This window comes from Megalopta genalis, chromosome 2 (assembly GCF_051020955.1).
Source record: "Megalopta genalis isolate 19385.01 chromosome 2, iyMegGena1_principal, whole genome shotgun sequence".
NCBI lineage: Eukaryota > Metazoa > Arthropoda > Insecta > Hymenoptera > Halictidae > Megalopta > Megalopta genalis.
This window is the reverse complement of record NC_135014.1, coordinates 7,193,483-7,212,330: the sequence shown is the minus strand read 5'-3', so window position 1 is coordinate 7,212,330 and position 18,848 is coordinate 7,193,483. Positions and strand designations below refer to the sequence as shown.

Below are 18,848 nucleotides of genomic sequence, written 5' to 3'. Positions count from 1 at the left end.
GCTTAACTTTAGGTGGGCCGCAAAAAAAAAAGAAATCAATGTTCATAGAAACAAATATTTTTATTTTAACTAGTACATTGTAATAAACATATATAAAGTTAAATCATTGTTTACGTCCTGATACTTGACATCACAAATGTTCATCTCGGGCCGCGAGTTTGACACCCCTGGTCTAAAATGTCAAATTCTCGTGTTTCAAGTATTTATGGAAGTGTCACTTCATATAGGAAAATAAGTCAAATGAAATATATCGAATATATGAAAAGGCATTTTACAGCAATTGAAAGTCAAAATATCGTCGGAGAACTGCATTTTCTATTTTTGGCAATATTGCAGCGCAGACGTTGCTATATACTTTCTCTATAAATTAAAAATCAGTATTGTGATAGGAGCAAACTGTACGAGTGTAAGAATAGCACATTTTAAAAGTAATTTTCAATGATTGAAATATTTGTATGTTACTCTTCGCTCTGCTGTCAAAGATAGTATGGAAGCCAGTTTATTAGATCAATTAACACTGGAACTATCAGAGTACCTTGTATTCCGATTACTGGTACCATAAATGTGCTTTCAGTATTTATTAACACATTAATGCACGTATTTATTATTCAGTATTTATTAACGCATATAATTCAATTTCGTGTCTAATCCTGGTTATGATAAGATTATTGCCGCGTATAAGACTTCATGCAAGCTGTCAAGAAATTGTACAAAGTTAAAACAATGACGATTTCGCAACCAGTTATGCACTAAAAAGTTAAACTGATGGTTTGAGGTAAAAATCGCTCGAAAAGTCCACTAAACACTTTCTCACGATTGTAATAAGATTTGAACATCTGCGCTATTTTGAAACGTTAGTAACCTTTTGCTCTTAAAAATGTGAACACTTACGGAGGCATAATTCAAGACAGACAAAATTCTAAGAGTTATTTTATCGTTAAAATATCGACACTATGATACAGCAAAGTAAACGGGAAGTTACCGAATGTGATCACATTAATTTTATATTGCTCCATTTATTTGTAAAATCATCGGGAAAAATGAGTGCACTGCGTGGACGAAAAAAAAAATGAGAGGATGGTCTAGTCAAAAATCCAGAAGATGGGATCGAGAGCAGTGATCGAATCATTTTTTTTTTCATTAAGTCCTCCGGCCGCGTTCGCTCTCTAATTGTTTCTGAAGAGCGTTCCATGTTTTCCTTTGATAACGATGCTGTTTATCACACGCAATTGCGCCCGCCGCGTACGATCTAACACCAGATATTACCGTCCCGGAAGTCGCGCAGCTTTCTGCTGCTGGCTCAACGGCAATTGGTGTCCTTCATCACCCCTTGCAATTGTCTCGAGGATGCGAACGGATTTTCGCACGGTAATTGCGAATCGACCTGTCGCGTTAATGCGTCATATTCACGTCACGCATCTAGCGGTTCGCCGCTGTCTGATACTAAAGCGCGATCTTCTAGAGGCGTGGGAACACGTGTCATTGGGAACGACCTTCGACCTAACGAAAAAAAAAAAAAAAATCTAACGAACGACCAAGTAACGCGGTCGACTTATAAACATATTTACGTCAAGACTACGTTTTAATAATAACACGAGTGCGGTAGTTCCGTGTTAATGGCTACGTACGACGCGCAAGATATTATCTTCGGTAAAATTAACTTTCGATGACAGCGAAATTGATGCTTCTATTATTTTGCTTCTATTATTGGCAAGCATATGATAGATTTCCTTGTCTACAATCAAATTATTTGCGCTTACTTTCATTGTAGATTTGCAATCACCTAAAGCAGAATTTTGCATTTTCGTGAGTTCTTTTTGTATTTTACAGCTTTACAAAATAATCATCACGTTTTACAATAGAAAATAGAACGTACAATTGGATAAGAAGAAATTTGCATCGGTTGACATTGTGATTCACAGTAAATTTGAGAAAAAGGTTCCCTTTCCCTAATGAGAGTATAAAATATCATAGAGAGGTGGAAGAACAGGTGGCACACCGTTGTCACTAGTCAATAAAAATAGTTTTCATTTAACATTCGTGATAGAATTCTGATTTTATATTGATACAAACTGTACAACTACACTTCTCAACAGAATGCCTTTATAAAGTATTTTTTACTCTCTATAGCACACACACGATAAAATAGAAGTTACAATCGAATTGAATAAAACTTGCATACCACTTCTAATATGTACAATTTTTTATGTCAAATAAGCAGGTAACAAACACTCGCAATCTGCAACGTTCACCACCGTGTTTTTTTTTTTCATCAATAGAAAACGCATTGAAGGGAATTTAAAAACATCTAGTGAACGAGTAACTGAATTTTTAAACACTTAAAACATTGATTTCTGCAGCAAACCGTAGAAAAATTGTGTGCAATGTCTAATATTAAAGAAGTGCACTTTTTGATACAAACAGAGTGAAAGCAAATAGTGTATATATTGTCCAAGGAAAGAAAAGGCGTGTCTTTTTATCATTTCAAACGATATCCACAAATATTGTTCACAGCGACCATAACACCTTGTGCTTCATTAAGCATAAATGTTGTTCCGTTTTTAAAAGTTAGATTAATAGCTTGCCGCGTTCTCGTCAATACTTAAGCACTGAAAGTGAATCTAGGCAAACGATACATAATCATAAATCTTCTTTGCATTCTAAGGAATGATTTTTCACTAAGCATAAATGTTGTTCCGTTTTTGAAAGTTAGATTAATAGCCTGCCGTGTTCTCGCCAATACTTAAGCACTGAAAGTGAATCTAGGCAAACGATACATAATTATAAATCTTCTTTGCATTCTAAGGAATGATCAGAGTCGAAAAATTCGTGAAGAAAATGGTACGGCAAGGGGTTAAACCACAGCTAACCGTCTACAATACCGACTTCCGCAACGCGAGCCAGCGAAGGGAATGCGAACCAACTGGCGACCTATTAACAGAGTTCCTCGTCAGCCTATTTATTAAAAAGCGATCGCTTTGAAGTCGCGCCGACAAGGCAGGAAGGAGCGTTTCCGTATCGCGGATAAGTGCGACGCGACCGCTCGCACGGCGCGCCGCTCCGTCCGTGGATACGCACGTATTGACACTCGTGCGGTGTGCGGTAACGTGCGATACGTCAACACACACATGTGCACGGTTCGTTGGTAGATTTCGCTATCGGGGTGTGTCGGCACTAGTGCGTGGGTGTGTTTGTTGTCTACACGCGGGGAGGCTAAGAGACACGAGGATCACGCGCTCTCTCGGGGGTAGTGGCGGAAAGAAAGGCAACCGCCGCCGCTGCCGTACCACGGAGACGCATACTAATTAAAGGACATCATTGTCTGGCCCGTTGTGCGAAGACATGCTAATTACATTTTTCGAAGGATAAGTCTCTCTTTTCGCTCCATAGACTTGGCCATGAATGAAGCGCGAATCTCGCGCCCGCTTTCTTTTCCTCGAATGAAAAGGATTTCTCTCTGTTCCTCTCTTCTCTGAATCGACGTGTACCAGGCTCGTACATCCACGGTCCGACCCCACCTTACTCTCCCATTGTGTCGCCGACGCACGTGAGACGGTCTCTTTAAAAGAAACGAGAGGAAAAAAACTACTCTCTCTCTCTCTCACTGCTCCTCTTTCTCTTTTTCTCGTTCTTTCTCGCGGATCTCGCGTTCAGCTTCTTTCCCCGCCGGTTCAAGTGTCGCGACAGCGACGAAAAACAGCGGGTTTTATTGGTTAATCGAGGCTCGGCAATCGGCTGATTTTATCGAGTCTTTGTGCGCCGGACAATCAGCCCGGTCGCTCGGCCGTTTGTTATAATGTTGTGCAAATATTTGCGGATTCCAGCGAAGGCTGCACGGTACATATATGTACACGCGCTTATATGTATATACGGATCGCACAATGACCAGTGACGAAGGTGGCGCGATTTAATAGAAATTACTTGAAATTGATTAAAATTACCGTAAACGACCGGCGAAATTTGATTTATGCATCGGCGATAAAATCGGTATTATTATGAGTCCCGTTGCGAACGCTCTTGACTTTGTCTCTCGACGGCTCGTCAGCCCGACGTTCCCGCAGATTTTGAATCGCGACGCGAATATAGAGCATGCTGTTGCGAAACTATGCCGGAAAGACTAGGCGTGTTTTTTCTAAACGGTTTCCTCTATTTTGTAGATTAACGAATGACGCCATAGCTGACAGTCGGTCGGTGCGCAAATAAAAGGACAAAAAAGGTAAGTTGAAGATCAATTGTATGGTAGAATCGATTAGAAGCTGTTCCGTGAATACGCACCTTGATCATTGATAGTTTTACGCGTTATTGACCACAAGAAACGAAGTTTCAATTTAGGCTTTTGATAGAAATATTTACTTCTCAACAATGTTTTCACGGTGCAATCATAGTGTCGTGAGATTTTGCTAACCGTATTAAAATTAATTACATGAAATTGATAGGCGCGTATGCACGTTAATTAACGTATGCCTTTGAACAATATCACGGTGTGTTTCATTTTTATCGTTAGTCTAAGTTGTTGCACGAAATTGGCAATGCACAGTTTTACAAACTGCAACTCTATGTAAGGTGAAACTTATCTTCGGCCTTCTTTCGAAATGCCAGAAAAATGTTTAACGAACGTAATACAGTTGTACCTCGTTTATCCGAACGTTCTGATTCTTTCTCATACACGTGCTTTACACGATCTACATTCAACATTATTTATTGTACAGATCGGTAAAGATTTAATGTAGCTTTCCAACGAAGTGACTGCTCTACAATTTCAATACTCGTGATTTCTTAAATTAGTTCGGATAACCAAGGTTCTACAATACCATTATTTCAGCGTGAATATTTATATTGCGTTGCCCCAAAAGTTTTTAATACAATTATGGATTTTCATCCCCGTAATAACTTTTTAATCCTTCGTTGTTTCGGGAACAAACCCGATCACATTGGCAACATCAAGCTCAAGTATTTAAATTGCAAAAAGATAATCTAATTAATTAAATGACTGAAGATCAGTGCAGATTTTTCTGATTGTCCGCTATCGGATTACAGTTTAAACTATCAAAAATCTATTGTAATTTAAATTTCTATTAAGAGTCAATTAAAATTTAGCGTTTCATGTACGATCTATATATGGATTTTATGCATTCATTAAAAATTCTGAACATGCTAAACGCAAACTCTACAAACGTGACAAGAATCCAGGACTATGATTGAATTATTGTGTCCTGTAACCGGCAAAGAAAATTGTTGTTTTGTATAAAGGCGCGATGATGTAATTCTCTAAGAGCAATATTTCGCGATTCAAGAATGCAATCTACGCATGGAAATTTGGACCGAAGTAATCATTAAATAAATAAGCCTTCGACGCTGTGGTTCGAAAATTCCGATCTGGTAAAAAGCAAGAGTTTCTTCCCCGTAGAATCGAACGCGTCAGACGATCGTCTTGCATGGATCATCCGTAGAGTTGATTAAAGACCGGACGAAGAGTTCCTTGCTCCCCGGCCGCTCGGTCCCCAGCAAAGGTCTGATTCGACCAGTGCACTTTAATTCTTCCCCGGCTCTCCGCCGTTCTTTTTTGACTTTTGTACATCACCGGCAGGATTATGCGAGCAAAGAGCCGAGGTCTTTCCATGACGCGAGCGAATGCTTAGAATTTAAAATGCATTTCATATCGTTACGCTCTCCCCTTCTCTGGCTCGTGGCTCTTCTTTGCGGGGCACCGTCTCTCTCTTCTTCGAGCGAGTCGCGTGGTCCGTCTCCCTTTTTCTCCCTTTTTCTCTGGCAAACCTCTCGCCCTCCTCTCCCGCCCCGATCTCCTCCCGCGAACCTTCTCCCACGTCACCCCGCCCCCCCTCCCCCGTCGGCCCGTTCCCTCGCGCGTCGTCTCTCTGTCTCGCTTCTCTTTCCAAGAATCAGTCCTCCTGCCCACTCGTTCAACAGACAGCATATATGTCTTTATGAACGGTATGTGGAGTAGACAAGTGCATTAAAACCACGGGCGTTAGTTCAAGCTTCAAGAGGAAGGAGGACGACTGGGTTGTAGGAGGGTAGGTAGATGGAGGGCTCAGGAGGACACACAAAGGAATGCAAAGTAAGAACCACGACCTCCGCCAACCCCGTTCTCGCGGCTGCCCCTCCATTCCGCGCTTCATCCGGCCTCATCCTCCGGCAGCCGTCTCCTCCACCTCCTAGATCGTCGTCTCCACCTCCTCCTTCATCGTATCGTTCTCCTCTGCCGGAGGTTACACCGCATTATCATACAAGGCGGACCTCTCCTCGTCTTCCCTTAATTGTTTTCCACCCTGTTCTCCCCCGTTTTCTCCCTTGCTCCGCGGTCTCTTCTCTCTCTTCCTTTCTCGCTCTCTCTCTCTCTCTCTCTCTCACTTTTTTCCAGTTCGCTCCCGGTCCTCCTGGACCTCCCAACCACCGAGCCGCACCGATCACCCGGCAAAACAACCAAACCACGCGGAAAGAGTGTTTCCCTTTGGTTCAAGTAGACACTCGTAGTGATTCTACGAGTGGTCACTCGTCAGCCGCGCCGAATTCTGCGCGAGCTGGCGCGATCCTCCTCGCCCGGCCGATCAGCTGGCTTCAAAGGTAAATCGGAGAACGGTTTTGCGCCTCTGCCGTGAAACCTGCCGCCCCCGGTGTTGGGGTGGGCTCTCACGATCATCCCCTAACCACGGTTCGGGAATAAGAATCGGTTTTTTCGAGTTTAACGCTCTTGCTCTCGAGAACGGCAGATTCTTTTGAGGCTCCCTCTGATTAAAGGAGGAGCAAGGTGTCGGGGGAATCTTTGTGCTTCAATTATCGGGCCCTGCCGGCACCTCGTTTGCGCGGTGCCGGGGCGGAGGCTCGAAGATGTCACCGTTCGCGGCGCTGCGTGCATTGGTGTTCGTTTGACTACTTAATGCGAAACACGGAATACATTAAGCACTTCTTCGTCTCGGCTTTTGTGAACGAACGGCTCTCTCCGCGAATCATCGCGGTTTTATATTTTCATCGGGCGCGAACTGGGGTACGCGGGGTTTTTTTTCGACAACGTTCGGTTGCTAGGTGACCGGCGACGCCGATGCCGCTGTCTGCGATTGAAATTCATTTATACGACTTTCTGAACGCTCCGATGAACAATGGTTTATGCACGGTGAAAAATGTTTGTAGCCGGCTCCGATAAAATGTGATTTAATGGTACGCGCGATCTTTGTAACTATGTTCGAACGCAGTTTGCGGGATATACTGGGTGGGTCGGCCCAAGATAGCCACCGAAATGTCTCGATCGATGAGTGGATATTGCGTGTAATTTGAACGGCGTCTTATTGTTAACGAGATCTTTGTGGTAAGATCATTTCTTAATGAGATTTCATCGTGCTTCATCGTGTGGGAGATCGGCTTGTTCGAATAGTAGAATAGAGTAGATAGTAGATAGTTCGAATAGACTTCGGACTATTAATTTTTACACACAAATTTAGCTACATTGAATTCATATATGTTTTTGTTAACGTGGAATTGATTTTCAATAACTTTCGTGCAAAACATTTGTTATGTTACCACAACTGTAGGACACTTTTGAGCGACTGCCTTCGGGTGGTCCACCCTGTATATTAAAGGCCGTTTGGTGCAGACGATTTTTCAGTGTTATCTTCTAAAATAGCCAGTGCATATTAAATTGCACTTGACGGCGAATATTTTATATAAGTAAATATTGATTCGGATCTGAAAAAAAGCCTCCGAATAATGAATTTTCATTGCATAGTTAATTTTCATTGTTCTTAAAAGAGATTATATTGTTGTACACGTACTTATAACAAAACTGGTGACTTATTGGCTTACCCATAATGATTCTATTCCTCGCTTGATGGGTTTAGTAGATTAACAAATTCCTGACAATATTTCAAAATTCACTTATTACATAACCTGCAGTCTATTTACTGGAGAAAAATTTATTTATTAGATTTTGCACACTATACTTTTTGTAACAAGGTTTTCAACTTGAAACGTCACGTTAAAAATGCGAGGAACTTATTTTAAATGCGATTCAGCGGAATCGTATCTCTTATCAGTTCTATCGATTAAATCTACGAAGCATATGGCACTGGTTCTTCTCATGATGGAAGTTCCGTTCCCCGATTAGTCACAGTAACTTTCCAGTAACGAAGGATTAGCGTAACAACTTCGCATCACACATCGACATCTGCTTAAGATGAAACGGTTCACCCTCGACTGACCTCGGCGTACGTAACATTTCTCAAACTCTCGTTAAGAGTTCCCTCCTCGAGATTCACAGATCGACAGTACTTTCCCAACTCGATAGCGTTAGCCCAGTATACTGGTCGCAATTAATTTTCATTACCTCTCACGAATGTCGTCCAGAATTTTCAAAAATTAGTTCAATGCGTGCAAATTTCCTTGTCGAAGTACGAAGCAGATAAGTGTGAACAAATGTGCAGCAGTAATGAAAGCGAATTATTTAAAAGCTTCAGGATCATCTCGGTAAAATTATAATGTAATTTTGATACTTTTGTGATCAAAGAATTATATAAAGTTTTATTAAAAAGTAGCTTATGTGAACTGCCCATTTTGTGTAATTATGAGTGTAGGATATGAGATCTAAAATGATTAAAATGATTAAAGAAAGAAGGAAGTTTTTAATCAACTCCTGTACCCTATAATCGAGGCAGAAAATTCCGCTAAAAGATCCGCATTTAATAACGCTTTAAAAGTATTATCTGCTGTTGTACTTCTTCCTGGTTTAATTGTTACGATCTTGAGACCAGCTGTTCGCTACGGATGCTGTATTACTTTAAATACTTGATTATATCGTTCATAATTCGCATATTAAATGTTGCGAATGCAATGGTAGGAATACTTTCATGAGATTACGTGTGCACAGTTGATTAGACAATATTTCTGTAGATGTAACGCGACTTGACGTTGGATTGAAAAATCTCATGGCCCCGGCAACCGGGCAAATTGAAATGGAAGTTGAACGAGGTTAATGAAATAATTAATTTATATACGCGGCCGCAACGAAGTGGTCGCGCGAATTTCAAACACACGTGTACATACATGCGCGCGCGCTTTGAACAGCGAGAATCCGCTGCGCGAGCGACTTCACAAACACTTTCTTTTATCGAATTTACAAGCGGCCGCGCACACCGCCGGCCCGGTGTAACACAATTACAAAGCCATAACATACTAATTCGTTTAATTCCAAATTATCACCCCTGATTTTACGCGTTGTTGAGCGACGTTAACGCAGCGCTCGCGGTAAAAGCGATTTACGTCGATTATGCATATGAGCCACGGAAACCGTCACAAATTTTATTACGAAGAGCCAAACAGGTAGCGATCGTCGAGGGCCCTCGACGAAATGGCAGGAACATTAGTTCGTCCCTTGATAGCCTACCAAAATTTCCGACTCGCCAGGAGAATGCGCGAAACGGCGCACAATACACGCGGTGTCATGGTTTTAGTATCGCGTACCACTCACAGGTAATTCGTAATCGAGATGTTCTTAAGTCCATTATTTTCAATGGAAGTTTCCCAACAATTCAGCAGCCCTCAAATTACAACATCAAGTTGAACGAATCTTTTAATCGCACAATTTTTTGACCACCCGGTATACCTACGTACATTACAGTTGCATTTTCAAATATTCCAATGGCTACATTAGTTCAAGAATAGAAATTATAAACTATAACTTCACATCAGTTTCGTACATTACTTCCATCTCAATTGTTCCATCTTCTTCATTACCTACGAGAAAAGAGTATTGAAATATGATATATCTTGTTTCACATTTCCATTTTCATTAACTGAGCTGTACTTTCGAGTTTTACTTTCTGTTCTAAAATCTGGTAGATAATGAGATATAGAGAGAATAATTTTAACAGACAAATTACATAAGTTACACAATAATTATACAGACAAATTAGAGTGGTTTGCTAACGTAGGGTCAGGTGTTGCTAGATTTCACCAGTGCCTCCACAAATGAATGCATTTGTTCGAGTAGCGCGCGTGCGACATTGATATCTTAATAAATAAAATTTCACTTCTACTGCTTCTCGATGCGAAATGTATCGTGAAACAGCGGGGGAAATGAATACCTGTGACGTGTCGCCCATTTTGCATCGTTCAGCGGGTCGGCAGGGTTAACGTTTTACTCAATTTCCGCCACGTCCGAAAAATGACAGTACTATTCCAAACAATTATTGGCAGACGCGGTGCAACTGAAAGAATAGAATTGGTTTATCGAATTCCTAACGAATTCGTCTGTTTAAATACGGCCACAAACTATTTAAATTAAATAGCGAAATTATAGCGAAAGGGACTAGGAATTCTTCTATAAATTCGATGGAAAATTCGGAGGAAAATTTCCTTCGACGATTACGACATTTAGTGAAAAGAAAAATTGAAAGAAAGATATTATTATTCATCAAGTAGAGTGCATTTTTGGCAACTATACAGTTGACGATGTTTAGGATTATACTCAGAAATAAAGAAAGAAGCCTTCCAACAGATTTCGGAAATATAATTGTCATATTATTGCTCGAGAAAAATTAAATTTTATTTATTGAATTAATCACTGTGATCAACGGTACGTATCTACTCTCGATTGGATTAACTGAATTAACGTTATGGATCTTTGAAAGTTGCAATTCAGCAACCGAATAGAATTAAAACGAAGTCACAAAAAGATAACAGATCTTACAGTGTCTCTAGAACAAAAAATCGGAGAACGCGTTAAACGACGATACTCTGGATGCATCATCGCTCAAATTTCGATTCTTACCGGTATCCGCTCGTTCCATCCATAAATTTACATCTTCCAAGAAGAATAAAGTACTTCTAAAAACATCACCGGAATAATGGTATCGAGAGGAGTTCGCCAAGGGACGACGAATCGATTCTCGAAGAAGCGAAGTATCGGTTTCCGTTTTTCGACCGGCGATCACACGAGGATTTCGTAACGCGGCATTGCGCAACGAGGGCTCGCGAAACCTGGATTCCGTTGCCGTCACGTAACGGACGACGAATCTTAGTAATTTCCTCCCGATTGCGCGGGTGGATCGGCAAACAGGCGACACCGGAAGCGAGAAGGGACCGTCACGGCGCGTCGTTCCGTGGAACGCGTTGAACTCGGCGCTAGGTGGGGCTCCGGTCGGTGTATCACGATTGCCGGAGGAACGGGAACAAAACGGCGAAGCCCAGGAAGGCGTGTAAGTGCGTCGAATCGGTGGAAACGAAGGCGAGCCAATGCACGCTGAATGGCCGTTGAGAATGGCGAACGACAATGGACGATCGGCGCGTTCTTCCGGAGCGATCGCCGAGCTGATGTGTGTCTACCCGCGTGCATTCTACGCCCATTGCCACGAACGGGGCCGGATCTTCGCTCTCTGGGCCCTCACAGAGTCGATTGGACCCCGGCCTGCCGTCCTCGATGCCCGCCAATCGCAACTTTCGAAACGCGCCGCATAAAGAATCCAGATAATTGCGGCCACGGGCCGCGCACGCAATCTGCGAAGCAATCCGCAAAGCAATCTGCTTGCCAGATATAGCCGGTTCTTTTCGAGATGCCTCGTCGCCGAGGCATCGATTTGCCCTGGCCGACTCTCTCCCATTCCGCATTCACGTTGCAAGCGATCGGCGGGCGCGGACGTTACCTCCAACCGGACACTTGACGAAGCATTATTCCCAAAGATGAGATATCGGCTATTTGATCAATCATTTGGAGCACGGTGATTCGGCTAATGGCTATTTTCCTCCTCATTGATTGCCAATAGGGGTCTCTCTCCCCTTCGGCCGGCAATAAATACAATACCGATAGAAAGTTGATTGGCCGTCCAGCAAGGATTTTACTTCGTTACCATTGTAATTAATTAAGACGCTTGTTCCCGCGTAAAATGGCCGGCGATCGATCCGGATATCGAATAGTTTTGTAGAATTGGAAACCACGGTTGCCCACTATCACGAGACAAAGGGATCGATGCAAATGAAATAATAGTCATCCATTCGGAAACTCGGATTTCTCGTTAGTTCGTCTTTTGTGTTGCAGTGTTATACGATGGATGTACTTTTCGTCAATTTGCGCAGTCTTGAAATTCCGACTTGATAACGAGAATTTACTTTATTCAGGCTTTCGAAGAAAGTTCACGTCGTTCAGTTCACCTAATGCTTTCCATCAATTAACAATCTATTATTCTACTACTGTATTCTTCTATTTTGTATTTTACAATCCGGGGATACACATATTACGTCATGACGTGTCGATTGGGTAATCATTAAAACAGAAACTTTGAAACATTTTTTACTGTTAAATTTCACACCTCTGCAGGCACCTAATTCCTAAAGTTGCAAACAAACGATTTATCGATTTAACTCTTAACTGCTACACCTCTTAAAACTTACGTCACTACTATCAATGAACATGAAAGTGTTAAATAAAAAATCTGATCAATTGTTTTCACTTTGTAACATTGATAATAAAGAGGTCCAAGTTCGATTAAGTGGAAGCAAGTGTAGCAAAAACGTTCCTGTTTTAAACTTTTCGTACAATTATGAATAAGAATTGAGCCGTTCATTGCACAAATTGATCAACTTCACTTTTTAAAATTCCCTTTATAATTTAAATCGAAATAAATATTGTAGAATGCATAAATACGAATGTAACTTTCATCTAACGGTATATAAAATTAATAAGAAACAATAGCCAAAAGATAATCATTAGTAATGTTACTGTTTTTATGTTACTGGAAGAGTTAGTTGATTTGACAAGTGAAAAAAGTAATAAATTTAAATTCAGCGTTTAAAGTTTTAAGTTTTTTAACACAGAAAAAGATAATTATAAGATATTTTTATTGCAGATTTTTTATAAAAATGAATATTAACGATTCTATTATAATATATTATTATTTGTGAATAGATTAATTGTGAGTGAGTAGATGAATTTGAGTCAGACTCTTTGTTGATAAATCGTATTGAATAGCCATCAGATGATTCACTATTTTGCACATCCACATTATTATTAGTTTCACCCATCTCGATTACAAGGGTATAATTTTATTCTTTTAAAACCGCTGACAAATTGAAATAATTGTTTCTAATAATTCAAACTAAAATACGATGTGGTAGTGATGTTCTGGAAGTGATAGTCCTGCAAGACTGGTAAAGTACACAGTAGAAGTTAAAATATACCAAATTAAACTTTATTAAACTTTATTTATATCAATATTTATTTTTATATTATTATATTATGATATAACTTAATGCACAGGAGCTGCATTATTGCAACGATTTACATTAGAGTACGGAGTTAATCAAAGTGACCTCTAAGTTACGGAGTTAATCTCAATTATTAGGGAAAGTTATTATAAATATAAAAAACTATAACTATACCAAGTGCTTTGACACTTAAATATAAAATTTTTCAAAAAGTGGAGTTATTCGATTTGTACATTGAACGGCTCAATGAATAAGCAATGAGTAGCGGTCTCACATACCGTCAATCCTTAGTCAAGATTTGAGTATCCTAAGATCTGCATATATTTTTCTTTTACCCAAGTACCTAATATCTCAGTAAACACCTGAAGAAAATATTTTCGAATGTTTTTAAATAGACATCATAATTCAGATGTCCGAGGAAAACATTTCTAAATGTTTGAAAAAATTTTCTCTTCCACAAAATTGATAGGGTAACTGCAAAAGTGTGAATGTAAAGGGTCGAATTACTCGATTAAGCCGGCATGTAAGGTTCGGATGACTTGAAAGAGCATCGGTGTAAGTAAGATTCAAGCCAGTAAATAGTAAAACCAGAGTGCTTAGGTCAAGATGTAATGAATGCCGAGCACAGATTATATCCGTGGATGGAGAGCCTATTTACCTAGAAACCGAGGGTGTGTTTAGGAGGTAGGGAGCGGAGAATTTCATTGATACGAGGGTGAAGCACGTTCACAGTTACTTACACGCAATACAAGCACCATGCTGCGCGTGTCTCTGCTGATATGCTGCGGTCGTAGGTTTATGAGTCGTCACAATGAGACGTACCAAGATAACTCTGTGTCCAATGTCTTCAACATTCGATCGTAATTACTCATCTCCGAAACGCAGATAACTAGCCGTTTCAACAGAATATTAATTACGTGACAGAGATTGACGGGTTCTATGTGTCATATATAGTGTTCGCTGTGGCATGAAAAATTCGCTCTTTCCGTTACCGTTGGAAACTTCATCATCTTTTTTCACAAACCCTTTCATAGCTTGAAAATAATGACTCTTCTCGGTTACATTATATACAAAAGATTTCGAGGTTCATCAAAGAGGCAAGTTCATTTAAAATCAAACGTTCAACAATAATCTGTGGACTCGTTAACACTAGATTTACGGAGCACAGAAGAAACAGCTGTTTTATATTAATTTATAAAAGTAACAATAACACATTTTTTCTGATTTGAACATTTTGAACAAGTGTTATTATTGTAACATTTGCCGTGAGTAACATACAGGGTGTCCCAGGTTTTAATGTTCAAACTTTGTTAGTGTATTCTATGGCACAAAGTAAGAAAAACAATGTTATGTAAACATAGGTCATATGGAGCTTCATTAACACGTTCCGTGCCACGTGTACCATCGATGGTACACGCTTGCATGTTTACTTAGTGAACTGAACAAATTGTTTACAAGAAATTTAGAACCGAAGAATCAATTTCCACCGCAAGAATGGGCGTTGATAAGTTTTTGTTACGTTGTTATGTGTACGAGAATTAATAATTGCACGTAATACATCAAGTTTTAGTAAAATATCAAAGTGTGAAGATTCGAGTAAAAAAAGCTCGGCACGGAACGTGTTAAGAAGTTATAACAAAAATTCAGAATAGGAATAGTAATCAACTTGCTGTTATTGCGAGCATTGGCTTGAATAGATTAGCACATGCCGTGTGTTTATGTAAGCTGTGTTTATTAATACATTTCGAAATGTATTAATAACCGTTCTTGACAATACATGATTGACATCGATCGAAGATTTTTTTTTTATTTCTTTTTTAGTTGATTACTATTCCTATTCTGAATTTTTGTTATAACTTCTTAATAAAGCTCTATATGACCTATGTTTACATAACATTTTGTTCTTACTTTGTGCCATACAATATACTGACAAAGTTTGAACATTAAAACCTGGGACACCCTGTATAAATTGAATAAATAACTCATAAATGGTATCTTTACGATATGAATAATCGTAAATTAAAAATTTCTTTTTAACTTAACGCGTCAGTTTTGACGGTTCCCGTAAATCTAGTGTTAATCAAAGTTTGTTATAGTAGGTATAACTTCCTCTGAAACACTAATATACTTTTATGTCTATAAATCAATGAAATACATTTTCGGAAGGAGTCGATATTCGCACCATATCTGACTTTCCAAGACACGAAATCGTACAATTTTTATTCCACTTTGAGTATACATCGTAGCTTCGAAGAAAACGCGAATCGAACATCAATCCTCTATCTTCGAAAACTTCATAAACATCTACAGTTTACCTGCCACGTCGACACTCGTTGAACTCTTTCATAGCACTTTCGATGGCGACCTTCGCGCCCCATGTCGAAATCATGAAATCCGCGAAGAAGCTTTCTTCGCCGGAACTTGACGCATTGGAAACTCGAACGGCAGAGGAAAAAGAAAGAATCGCGGAAAAGAATATCGCCGCGGAGAGAGACCGTGCCGGTTCTTGCGAGATATCATCGCTATCGTCCGGCAATATTTCCGGTTCCTGCTCAAGAAGTGTGCTACTGAAGATAATTTATTATCGCTCGGCGCGGTACAGCGCCGGACTTTCTGTCCCTTCTCGTGTTGCACGAACGAACGGCAGAAGACGGGTGTGTTGATGCCGGCGAGGGAAGGAGAAGAGGCAAGATAATTAGAGAGGGAGGGTAATCCTGAATCAGCGTCATCGAGCAAGCGAAACGTATCCTCCTCGTCGAGTGAGCCAACCGGATGCACATTGTGCGCCGTTCTTGCGCGTTCTCTCGTCATCGTATAAAGACAACCAGCTCTCGCGTTGAGACGCGTCGACGGAGAAAACCCAATGTCAACGTCGCCGCGTTTATCGACCAGTTGCACGTGCCTGTCGTGTTTTCTTTTCGCTCATGTAACCGCGGAAGAGCGCGCGCCGCGCCGGCTTCATAGGCGAGCGTGTAGATCGCTGAATAGATCCCCGGCTGCGTGAACAAGCTGTTCGATCGAAAACCTGTCCAATTGCCGGCGATACTTTCCGACCCATCGACATCCTTACAGAAAACGCTCGCGAACTGTCAGCCACCGATTTTGATGAAAATTTTCAGGTCTCTGGGACAAACGAAAACTACGTGCTCGTTCTTCTTATTCCGATGGAACTCGGCTTTCATTTTCACTCCGGTGATTCTGAAGCGTCTCCGATTTCTGTCTTGCTTGCATCGAACAGGGTGGCACGCGCATTCTGATATATATATATATGAAAAATAGCTTCCAAAGGAAACTCCGAATATCGCGATATATATATATATATATATATATATTCGCGATATTCGGAGTTTCCTTTGGAAGCTATTTTTCAGTAGTTACTATATTATCCGTGTTCGAAAATAATGATACGATCTGTGCGGTTCACTGTTTCGACATTAAGAGATAAAATTAGTCTCCGGAAGTCGTCCACCGAAGCGTTGACAGACAAACAACTGGAAAAGAGAAACATAGCTTGTAGAAGCACTATACATACGCAATGTTCCTAAGGATAAGTAAAATACACCGAATTCTGTTTTCACGCGGTAGATACGTGTCAGAAAGAAAACGTGTAAAAAGAAAGACGTCGTACAAACTTAATGTCACATCATACTCTCGAAACTGTGATTAATATTACTTGATCAAGTATGCATTGAAAATATCAATGGAAATAATTCTGCTCGAAATTAAAATGAAATAGCTATTTTAACCGTGCCAAGTCGAGTGAAATCGAGTAAAAAGGGTGGCATTTGATACAAACTTGAGACACCTGAACTTCTGTCATCGCATTTAATTTAATAATTATTAATCGCATCGGTACGAACGGTTTCGGTAATTTACGAACCGAGAATAGCCGCGTATTTCATCGAAATCGGTGACTACTTATTAGATAACCACGCCAGAGGGAAACGATAAATTGCGAATCAACGAATAACGAAATAAATCCGTCTGTCATTCGATTAGCGGAAATAGCGGACAAGGAGCGGGTAAATAAAACGATAAATGAAAGGATGAGCGGGACTCGATTGGCAGGGAAGAAAGCGGGCTGGTTAGTTAAATGAGAAGCAGAACTAAGCGTCTCGCGGGGCTGCAGTCTGCGAGGGCATTCATCGCGGCGAAAAACGATGCAATTTCTCTGGAAGTCTTGAAATTCTAAAGTGTGGGGGAAGCGGCTGCTCCGGTCAAGAAAAATAATCAGTTGGATACGAAGGAATTTTCGGGGGTGGCGATGGCGCGACGAGGGGAGCGCCGACTGCATCGGCCGTTGTAGGAGAGAGATCCGGAGCATCGAACGGTCGAACCATCGAGCTCGTCTCATGACTCGCGGTATAAAACAATATTGATTGGAAGTACAATGCGGGAGGAATTATGGGGTGGATGGGTCGAGGGAGTGGAGGGTGGACCACGGTGCATTGTGCTCGCTGCGTCCGGTCAAACTTTTCATCATCCCTTGCAGCCTCTCTCTTCCTGCATTTCTCTCTTTTTCCGTCCGCGCGCACCGACCGCCCTATTCCTTTCTTGTTGCCCTTTCGCTCTCCCTTTGCCGCCCCTTTTTTCTCTTCTTCCCCGCCCCACGGGCCGCCAATAATTATTGCAGTTCGTCTCGATTTCGATGGCCTCCCGATGGCTGCCCGATGACCACGCCGCGTTCTTGAAATTTCTACATTTTTTCACCCTCGTCGGGCCGTCAAAGATTGCGCCTAAACTGCCAGCACTCGAGAATTTTCGAAACCACTTCAAAGATGTTTCCCACGATTTTTTCATGCATCTTTCATTCGAATTTTTATCGTTCACCCTGCACGTAATTGCCACAGATACGAACAATCACGTGTTGTTGGCAATAAACGATTACGAGTCATCGATGTGTTCAACGGATTTAGTATCGAAACTTTTCTGAATGGAATGGAAAATACTTTATTTTGCAATGTAACGACGAAGACAACGAATTTTACACATTCGAAATGTGATCCCAAGGATGGTGATGACGTTCTCTATAAGTTGATTCATAGAAATTTGTACACTCGCACAAAGATCAACAATACGATAACTCCGGGACAGATATCAATCGATGAAAAAACAAATCGCAGAGAAAGAAATTGCAGCTGCGTTACTCGATACATTCGAAATCATCGATCCACTGGCATAGGAACTGGCATAATTTCGTACGAATTCAATATCTCGCACACGTAACTCGATTTATTACAGGAAATTTCAATTCCTCAGACGGAAAGTCCGGTGCCGTTGGCGGCGCGTTTGCGCCCTCGTGAGAGGGGAGCTGCGCCCCGGAAAAACCAATTATTCATCGAAATCAAGTGTTACACAACTTTGGTAATATTTAAAACTCCGGCGACGCTCTCGGCCCCTGGAACGGTATACGGAAACTTTGAAAACTAATATCACCGAGCGACCGACAAAGGCTCGGCTCGGCCGACACGACGACAACGCATACGTTTCTCCCACCCACACACGCGCATTCTTTAGATACCAGCAAACACACGCGTTGTGTACACTTGGATTATTCGCAATTACGCTCCGCAGATCAGATGGATCCACTCAGGCAGCGCCTTTATTGCGGCTTTATTAAACGACGATGGTCGATGCGA

At 41.0% G+C, this 18,848-nt stretch overlaps 1 long non-coding RNA gene across 1 annotated transcript in view; it reads left to right on the top strand.

Moving 5' to 3' along the window:
* LOC117218329 (uncharacterized) overlaps nt 1-18,848 on the top strand; it is a 146,652-nt gene that overhangs the window by 17,425 nt on the left and 110,379 nt on the right. The window contains exon 2 of the long non-coding RNA XR_004489755.2: nt 4,158-4,216. This is a non-coding gene — a long non-coding RNA (uncharacterized LOC117218329). The remainder of the gene's footprint in view (nt 1-4,157; nt 4,217-18,848) is intronic.